The sequence below is a fragment of the Arvicola amphibius genome, chromosome 17, assembly GCF_903992535.2.
Source record: "Arvicola amphibius chromosome 17, mArvAmp1.2, whole genome shotgun sequence".
Taxonomy (NCBI): Eukaryota; Metazoa; Chordata; class Mammalia; order Rodentia; family Cricetidae; genus Arvicola; species Arvicola amphibius.
In genome coordinates, this window is record NC_052063.2 from 33,002,186 (window position 1) to 33,011,892 (window position 9,707).

Here is a 9,707-nt window from a genome sequence, read left to right on the forward strand (position 1 = left end):
GCTTCCTTAAACATTTCATGAAAAGGAGTCAGCCTTGACCCCAAGGGGGGGAGGGGCGCAGCACGCTTGTATGGATGGTGGCTGGGAATCCCCATGCTGGTGGATGAGTTCCCTCCGCCCGCCCTGGGGGCTGCGTGTCTCAACTTCTGGTCAAACCTGACCGAGGTTTAGCTCTGCAGACTCTGGCTATAGAAGTTGCTGGAATGGCCGTGTTGTGACACCGTAGCCAGACTTCCCTCAACCAGAGCTGCTTTGGTCATTCAGATCCAATGTGTTATAAATATCTGTCATCATTTAGAGGGGTTGGTTAGAAATTATTATTGGTTAATGTATGAAAAAAAAAACTACTGTTGGTCTCAGATGTTTCACACTGGTACCGGATTTTATATGATGTAAACTTAAAGGTTTTTTTTTTGTTATAGTATATGCATGTTTCTGTTCTTGTTTAAAATATACATAACCATACAATATATCATACACCACTGAGGAAAGACACAAGAAAAACTTTGGTAAGAGTTTTTATGTTGTCTAAAAAGTGAGAGAGATTTTGGAATGTTGTCTAAAAAGCGAGGGAAAAAGCAGGAGACTTTGAAGAGAGAAGAAATGGATTAAAGGTATATAAAAAGTTATAAAAGGTCAAAGGGGATGCAAACTATGTTTGCTGTGGTTCTCATACCTGCAAATACCGAATATGCTTGTTTTGTTGAAAAGGTTGTCTACTAAAGTTTTCTTGCAAGCATGGAGCTGAGACAGAAATGGTCTGGCTATTTTTGCTGTCTCTGCCACCCATCACTGCTGTGGCCACACATTTATGGGCCTGACTTCAGAAATTTATCACTGAGCTCTGGTTACTAAATTTGGGTTAGCAGAAATTCAGATGACTTTTTGGTATAGATAATGTTAAAACTGCTATATACTTGGTTTTTTTTTTTATTGAAAAGCTGGCTCTAGAATTGGATTATGGCTTCTTCCTTTGTTAGACCCATGTTTTAATTATTTAAAATCTATGCATGGGTAATTTTAAAGAAATCATAAGGCATAATTCCATTTTAAATTTTGGATTGCCATTTTGCTAAAGTTAATATTGTTAATATTTGAACTTAAAATAAAAGGCTAAAAATTAGGGTCAGAGCCATAAGCACCAAAAGCTAACTAGAAATGGAAATGTTCATTTCTTTTGATGAAGAAGACAATGACCTAAGCAGTTTGATAGAAGGCTTGGAACAGCATCCAAGCCTGTGAATCTCAATCTTTTGGGGGTTGTACAGGGGTAGTCTGGGACCACCTGCATATCAGATGTTTAAATTGAGGTTCACAACATAGGCAAAACTGCAGTTGTAAAATAACAATGGGAAAAATTTCAGTAATGGGAGGATCACTATAACATAAAAAAATTTTAAAGATAAAAGCATTAAAAATATTAACTAATGACTTAAAACTATATTTCCTTGTTCAAGGTCTATTCAGGCTTAACAATGTATGTTTAGCCTCTTTGTCTTTGCTAACTTTGTTGGGTTTAAGCTATTTGGACAAACTCAGTCATAGATTTTTGTATTTTTGTATTTCTCCCTCTTCTGGGGGAAAAATGTTGTTTCTACTTCAGTCACTCTGGGGTAATTAGAGATTCAATGGCCTTGTTAATGACGGAGAACAGAACGGTCACAAGGAAGCTGGATGAAAACTTGTTCAACCGGTCTCCTTGGTCAACAACCTCACTTCCAGCTCTAATGGGCCCCTAATAATCTTGCTTCTTATCAACAGACTGATGGCTTTTGTTCGAGAACGGGTCAATACTGTCCAATTGATAGTATAGAGGTCCTAGTATCACCCCCTTGAGCCCCTGGACAGACAGGACCCATGACTGAGTCCTGTCATAAGTACTTGTGAAGGGGGAAAAATATAGGGCCCAGGGCAGCTTTCCCAGGTCAACTTTGTACACACCTGCCAAGATGGGTTCTATAGATCAGCAGGAAGGTAGACCTGAGTCTCAGTTTGCCCTAGGGGGATGCTAACCCTTGGACTCCCTGCTATTCCCATTTCACCCTGGGACCTGTTCCTTGCCTTTGCAGGAGACAGAAGCAACAGCTAGATATAAACTTGTTCTGTATTTACCCTCGGAATGACTAATTCAGTTTCTTTATTAGCTTTCATTCAAAATCATTACAGAGTGTGGAGTTCTAGTCTTTTAAAAGCTGCTATCTTATTATAGACTGTTAGAAAATACAAGTTAGTCATCTTTAAAGTACTGATATAATTAGTTACAAAAATAAGCCTTATTTAAAACAAGTAATAAAAAACAAAGTTTGTCTAATCAGACATACCTAGGCAGCCCTCATACTTTAGAGATCTGCAGAATATGGCATTTAAAATAATTTAAAAGCTTACTGTATTAGACAGAGACTCCAAGATCCTAGCAGTAACCCAAGGTCTCTGGGACACCATGATGTCTCCACCTGGATTACAATGATGCTGACCACTGGGCGAGGTGCCCTAGTGCAACACCTGCTGCCAGGACCCGGTCCAGACTGGTGGACAAGCAGCAGGGCGTCGGAGAATTGATTGCACCGCTTTTTCCTAGACAGAATAAGGTCAGTCTTTTCCATGGCCCTCTCCCACAGGATAAGAAGTTCACCTTATGGGTCTGGCTGAGACAGCAAGACTGCTGTTTGGGATATTTCTGCCTCCAGTGCTATGGAGATCTGGGTATGACTAACTGTGTATGGACTCTGGTCCCTGTCAGTTTTAATAGATTTGGAAACTATTTGGTCTGTACTCAGATATATTTTACTTGTCCTTCTGAGATCTCTGATAGTATTAATGGCTAGGGCTGTTATAATGTCAGTTTAGCAGCAAAAGTTATCCAGATTCTTCCACAAAGCTACAGCCAACTTGTTAGCTAAGACTCAAAGGTGTGAGTCTATACCTCCTGTTTACAGACATCTGTTATCTGCTTTTTTTTCTACATTTTTAACTTCTGTTCCCAATTTAAACTTATCTCAATAGGCTTCCACTTGGCTGGCAGACGCATCTAACCATCAGCAGCTGACTGCAACCTTCTCTGAATGGTGGCGAGCCCTGGACTTCCTGAAAGCTGATGTGGACCAGTCCAGCAGATATGAACACTCCCTGTTCTTTAACAGAGTCTGATGGGTGCCACATTGCCTAATTTCCCTCCCCTCCTTTGGCTAGCCTTTCAACCTGCTTGGGCCCTGATAACAACACCCTAATGTCAGCTTGAAGTAGTTGCGGAAAGGAACACATTGTCCCATGTCCCCTGCCCAAGATAGGTTGAAAGGCTGAGATAAGGGGAACTCCCTGGCATGGGGAACAAGATAAATACTTATAGTGCCTGTTAATATACAAAAAAAGGCTCAAAGTTGTCAATTAATGGATTTATTAATTTAAATAGTTCCATACCTCCTTAAAACCAGGGGCAAGCAGTACCCAATATTGGGTCCTGTCATTGGTGCTTGTGAAGGGGGAAATATGGGGGCCTGCCATGATAAGCTAAATATGAACAGATCACCAAAGGAAGTTCTTTACTTCCAACCATTATCACCTGCCAGAGTAGGACTGGGCCATCAATAAATTTAAATGGAGGCCTGAGTCTCAGTAGTTTACCCTGAAATAATACCTGGTTGCAGGAAGAACCACAAGCTGAGATTACCTAATAACCATCCCAAAACAGACCATCCAAAGGAAACACCTAAAGTTCCAGCTGCTGTAGATAGGATCACACCTGCCAGCACACTCACCAGGACACCCCTAGACAAATGTCAGCCAATCAGGGGTCCTGAACCTCAGAAACCCTTCACCCCCACATTTACTACTATAAAAACCCAACTCTAACTGAACTCGGGGCTCTCCGTTTATTCCAATACGTTGAACATGCAGAGAGATCGGGTTTGCAAACTTGCATAAAATAAAGGCTCTTTGCTTTTACATATGGGACTTGGACTCCTTGTTGGCTTTAGGGCGACTTTGCGGATTTGGGCATAACGTTCTCACTACGTGTTATGGGAGTTCCCTATGCCTTTCCCTCTGGAAATGCTGCATGAGCTTTGGTGATGGATGAAGATGTACCCAATGGCAGTCTCTTAAAATAATTCTTGGGGGGAAAAAATCCCTGCCACCTTGGAGCCATACAGTGTGATAACTCTGCCTCCTCCCACACTAGTTAACACCAAGCTGCTAGGAAATCAGGAGAAGTAATATATGCTTGATAAATAAGGTATACTTGGTGATCAATATTTATAAATCCCTATGGTCTACTCAGGCTCGCACTAATATTTGTTTAGCTTCATCTGTGCCCACTTCAGGCTTTAGCTATTTGGACAAACCAAGTCATACAAGAAACTACAATATTCTGTACTGGAATGTCTGAGCCCCACCCCCACCCCACCCCCAAGAAAATCCTTTTCCCAAGGTCAGGCATTTAGACAAAAACCTTCATCCCTTCAGGGGCTTGAAGAAAGTTCCTGCATGATTAAAAACGGAGTCATATGGTTCTTCCATTAACATAGGACTGGTGCCAATTAACTTGTCAAGGTCAATGCTAGCTCCACCCCCCCCCCATGACTCCACAAGTCCTCTTTGGGACCTGTTGTGGGATAGTTGTACACTGTGTGAAGGCAGGAGGCATAGATGGGATTTCTAAGGCAAGAAAGGAGGAGGAGTCTAGGTCCACAGGAGATAACAGAAGACGTGGAGAGGAAGCAGGAGGTGCAGGATGGAAAAGAGGTAACACCATGGGATGTGATAGACCGTAGACTAATAGAAATGGGTTTATTTAAGTTATAAAAGCTAGTTAGGCCGGGTGGTGGTGGCACACCTCTTTAATCCTAGTGCTCCGGAGCCAGAGGCAGGCAGATCTCTGTGAGTTCAAGGCCAGCCTGGTCTACAAGAGCTAGTTCCAGAGCAGACTCCAAAGCTAGTTAGGAACAATCCTAAGGTATAGACCGAGCTTCCATAATAAGTCTCTGCATCACTATTTGGGCACTGACTGCAGTACAGAAGTAGGCTCATTATAGGGACCTATGCTCTCAGGCACCTGAACTGATATATTCACAGACACACACATATATACATAATTTAAAAAAATAAGGGGCTGGAGAGATGGCTCAGAGGTTAAGAGCATTGCCTGCTCTTCCAAAGGTCCTGAGTTCAATTCCCAGCAACCACATGGTGGCTCACAACCATCTGTAATGGGGTCAGGTGCCCTCTTCTGGCTTGCAGGCATACACACAGACAGAATATTGTATACATAATAAATAAATAAATAAATATTTAAAAATAAATAAATAAATAAATAAGGGGCTGGAGAGATGGCTCAGGGGTTAAGAGCTTTGCCTGCTCTTCCAAAGGTCCTGAGTTCAATTCCCAGCAACCACATGATGGCTCACAACCATCTGTAATGAGGTCTGGTGCCCTCTTCTGGCCTGTAGGCACACACACAGAATATTGTATACATAATAAATATTTAAAAAATAAAAATAAATAAAAAATAAAAATAAAAACAGAGTAAAGGGACCTTGGAGTTGGCATAGAACACATTCAGACACCAAAGTCTCAGCACAAAGGAGATTCATTTATTAAGCAAGAAAGAGAGGCAGGGTGGCAGAACCTGAATTGGGCAGAAACAGCAAGTGGCTCAGCAGGAGGGATTTTTTTTTTGTTTGTTTTTTTGAGACAGGGTTTCTCTGAAGCTTTAGAGCAGGAGGGATTTTTAAGGAGAAAAAAGGGAAGTCGGGGCTAGGATAGGTTGGTAGGTTTTGATTGGATTTGTCAATTAGGGTAGTCAAATGGGGTCTTTGATTGGGCATGTTAATTATGATAGCCAAGTGGGAGACTTTGGCATGCTAATTAGGGTAGCCAAAGAGGAATTTTGATGCTGGCCCTTGGTATTTTGATAAGTGGACTTCAAGAATGAGTTAGGCATGAGGAAGTGGTCACATAGGACTTTAGTGGTTTAGCCCAAGAGAGAAGAAGGGAAGGGAAGGACCTGCAATCAGCATGTTTGGGCCTGCTGGAGCCCTTCACACAGGATGCTGGGGAAATGGCTCAACAGTTAAGAACACATACCAAGTTCAGTCTCCAGCTCCCATACCAGAGGGCTCACAATCACCTGCAATTCCCACTCCAGGAGAGCTCTGCTTCTGGCGTGAGCACACATGAACACATACCCACACATATACACATAATTGCCGGGCGGCAGTGGCGCACGCCTTTAATCCCAGCACTCGGGAGGCAGAGGCAGGCGGATCTCTGTGAGTTCGAGACCAGCCTGGTCTACAAGAGCTAGTTCCAGGACAGGCTCCAAAGCTACAGAGAAACCCTGTCTCGAAAAACAAAACAAAACAAAAAAAAGACATATACACATAATTAAACATACTAAAGCAAATTCTAAACAAAACCTAAAACATCTTTAAAAAGAAAGCAAGACATAGGTGCGGAAAAATATTGTAGAAAATTACCTCAAGACAAGTGACTATAACATGTAATACATACGGAGACTCCGCTCTCATACCCAGAATATCTCATTATATATCTTCAAACATTCCAAAGTCTGAAATCTGTAGTGCAGCTATCCCAAGCATCTCAGACAAGGGGCACTCATCCTCCTTTGCTTGTAATTGCCTGTAAATACCCCTTTCCTATAAAAAAATAATTGCCTCTTGGACTAATTCAGTTACTTAAACCAGTCTTTTCTGTTCGCTGTTGTTGCTGCTGCTGCCTTTTTCTTTGTGTATTGGGACAAAATCTCATGTAGCCCAGGTTAGCCTCCAGCTACTACGTAGCCGCCTTAGTTAGGGTCCTACTATCGCTGTGGAAAGACATCATGACCACGGCAACTCACAAAGAAAACATTCAATTGCGGCAGTGGCTTACAGTTTCAGAGGTTCAGTCCATTGTCATCATGGCGGCGAGCGCGGTGGCACCCAGTCAGCGCATCACGGGAGGACTGAGCTTCCTGGATCTTGCAGGCAACAGAAGTCAACTGAGATACTGGGCAGGATTCCAACCTTAGAAAACTTCAAAGCCCGCCCCACAGTGACACACTTCCTCCAACAAGGCCAAACCCACTCCAACAAAGCCACATATCCTAATAATGCCTCTCCCTATGAGATTATGGGGGGCCAATTCTATTCAAACTACCAGAGTCCACACCCTGGCCCCCACAAGCTTGTAACAGTATCAGAACGCAAAAATGCATTTAGTCCAACTTCAAAAGTCCCCATAGTCTATCACAGTCTCAACAATGTTTGAAAGTCCAAAGTTCAAAGTCTCTTCTGCGATAAATGCAGTCTCTTTACTGTAACTCCCTATACAATCAAAAATAAAAAGTAGATCACATACTTCCTGTTGAAGCGGGAAGGCAACCTTGGTGGGTTGGAGTCAAGGAGCCCCACAAAGTCATACCATACAACAGAATTCGTGTGGGAGGTGTATTGGGGAAGGGAGGGTGCAGAGGCTGCCTGTGGGAGAGAGAGCAGACAGAGAGCCAGAGGAAAGGGTGAGATGGTCTCGCCTTTTATGCCGGGATATACTGTGTGCACAGAGGGAGCGGCTGATGCACAGAGGGAGTGGCTGTAGCAGATGACATATCCTGCCAGGTCCCTGAGAGCACACCAACGCAAATGCCTGAATACTAACACTTCCAACATATAAAGGCACAGGGTATACGTTACCATTCCCAACGTAGGGAAGGGAGCATAGTGAGGAAATGCTGGACCAAAGCAAGACCGAAAATCAGTTGGGCAAACTCCAAACCCTGCATTTCCCATGTTCAATATCTGAATTGCTCTTCTGGTCTCCAAATCCATTCAGCTTTGTTTACTACGACACACTTCTTTTTCTTGGGTTGTTTCCACTCCCTGTTAGCAGCTCTCCTTACAGGTATCCCATGACTCTGGCATCTCTAAGATCTTGGGTTCTCCAAGGTAATCCAGGGTTCAAGTGCACAGCTTCATGACCTCAGGGACACCCCTGACTCATGCCTGGCCTTAGCAGCTTTCTTTAGGCACAGAGGCAAATTCCATAACTCGTTTCTTTTATTCTTAACTCAAAACCCAGAATCACATGGTTGAAGCTGCCAAGTTTTGTTGCTTACTGGGGCTGGAACACAGTCCCCTCATTTGATTACGTCTTCACCAGCTTTCTGTTCTTCACTGCCTAAAATGCTTGGCTATCCTGAAACTTGCTCTGTAGACCAAGCTGCCCTCAAATTCAGATCTACTTGTTTCTGCCTTCCTAGTACTAAAATTAAAGGTGAGCCCCACCATACCAGGCTCAAAGCTTTTCTATCGTTCCTTTTCATGAGTTGGAAACGTATCTGGGTGGGACCTTGCCCTGAGGTCACCACTCATTTTACTCCATTTGTTTTGTTTTGTTCTTTGAGACAGGGTTTCACTGGGTAACAGCTCTGACTGTCCTGGAACTCGCTCTGTAGACCAGGCTGGTCTTGAACTCACAGAGATCCACCTGCCTCTGCCTCCCCAAAGCTGGGATTAAAGGTATCCATTACCACTGCCTGGCTTATTCTATTTCTTTTTTTAAAAAAATATTTATTTATTTATTTATTTAGTATACAGTATTCTGTCTGCTTGTATGCGTGCTGGCCAGAAGAGGGCACCAGACCTTATTACAGATGGTTGTGAGCCACCATGTGGTTGCTGGGATTGAGCTCAGGACCTCTGGAAGAGCAGTCAGTGCTCTTAACCACTGAGCCATCTCTTTAGCCCCCTTATTCTATTTCTTAATGCTCTTTTTCTCCTCGGAATTTAAATTTTGTAATTTACTCTTCTCAGCTTGCTCCTTTCCTTTATAAATCTTTCTAAGCATGAACACTAGTAGCCACACGACAGAGTCTGTAGTAGGCGGTTCTGAGATTTCCTCTGCCTACAGAATTAATCCAAAGCCTTTCACTTTTGCCTCCAGACTCTTCGGACAAGGGCAAAAGGCAGCCACTGTCCACACCAAAATATTACAAGAAGGATCTCTAGGGACCATACTAAACTTCTTCTCTGAAACCCCTTGAGTGACCCCCATCAGTTCAAATAACTCTTAGCATCTCTGTCTTCCATGCTCCTACTAGTATGCCCCGTTAAGCAGTGCTTAAAGCACTCTACTGCTTTCATGACCCAGTGTAGCAAAGACCATATTCCTTCACACAAAAACATGGTCAGGCCTATCACAGCAATAGCCCAGTCCCTGGTACCAACTTCTGTCCTAGGATTTCTTTCTTTTTTTTTTTTTTTTTAAATATTTATTTATTTATTTATTTATTATGGATACAATATTCTGTCTACATGTATACTTGCAGGCCAGAAGAGAGCACCAGACCCCATTACAGATGGTTGTGAGCCACCATATGGTTGCTGGGAATTGAACTCAGGACCTTTGGAAGAGCAGGCAATGCTTTTAACCTCTGAGCCATCTCTCCAGCCCCTGTCTTAGGATTTCTATTGCTGTGAACAGACACCATAACCACGGCAACAACAACAACAACAGCACATTTAATTGGGGCATCTCAATTATAGTTTCAGAGATCCTGTACATTATCATCACAGTGGGGAGCACGGCAGCCTGTAGGCAGATGAGAGCTGAGAGTCCTACATCTTGTAGGCAACAGGAAACTGACTGAGATACTGGGTGGTATCCTGAGTATACCGGTCTGGGTCTGTCCTGTCCCTTTAAGAGACAAGCCC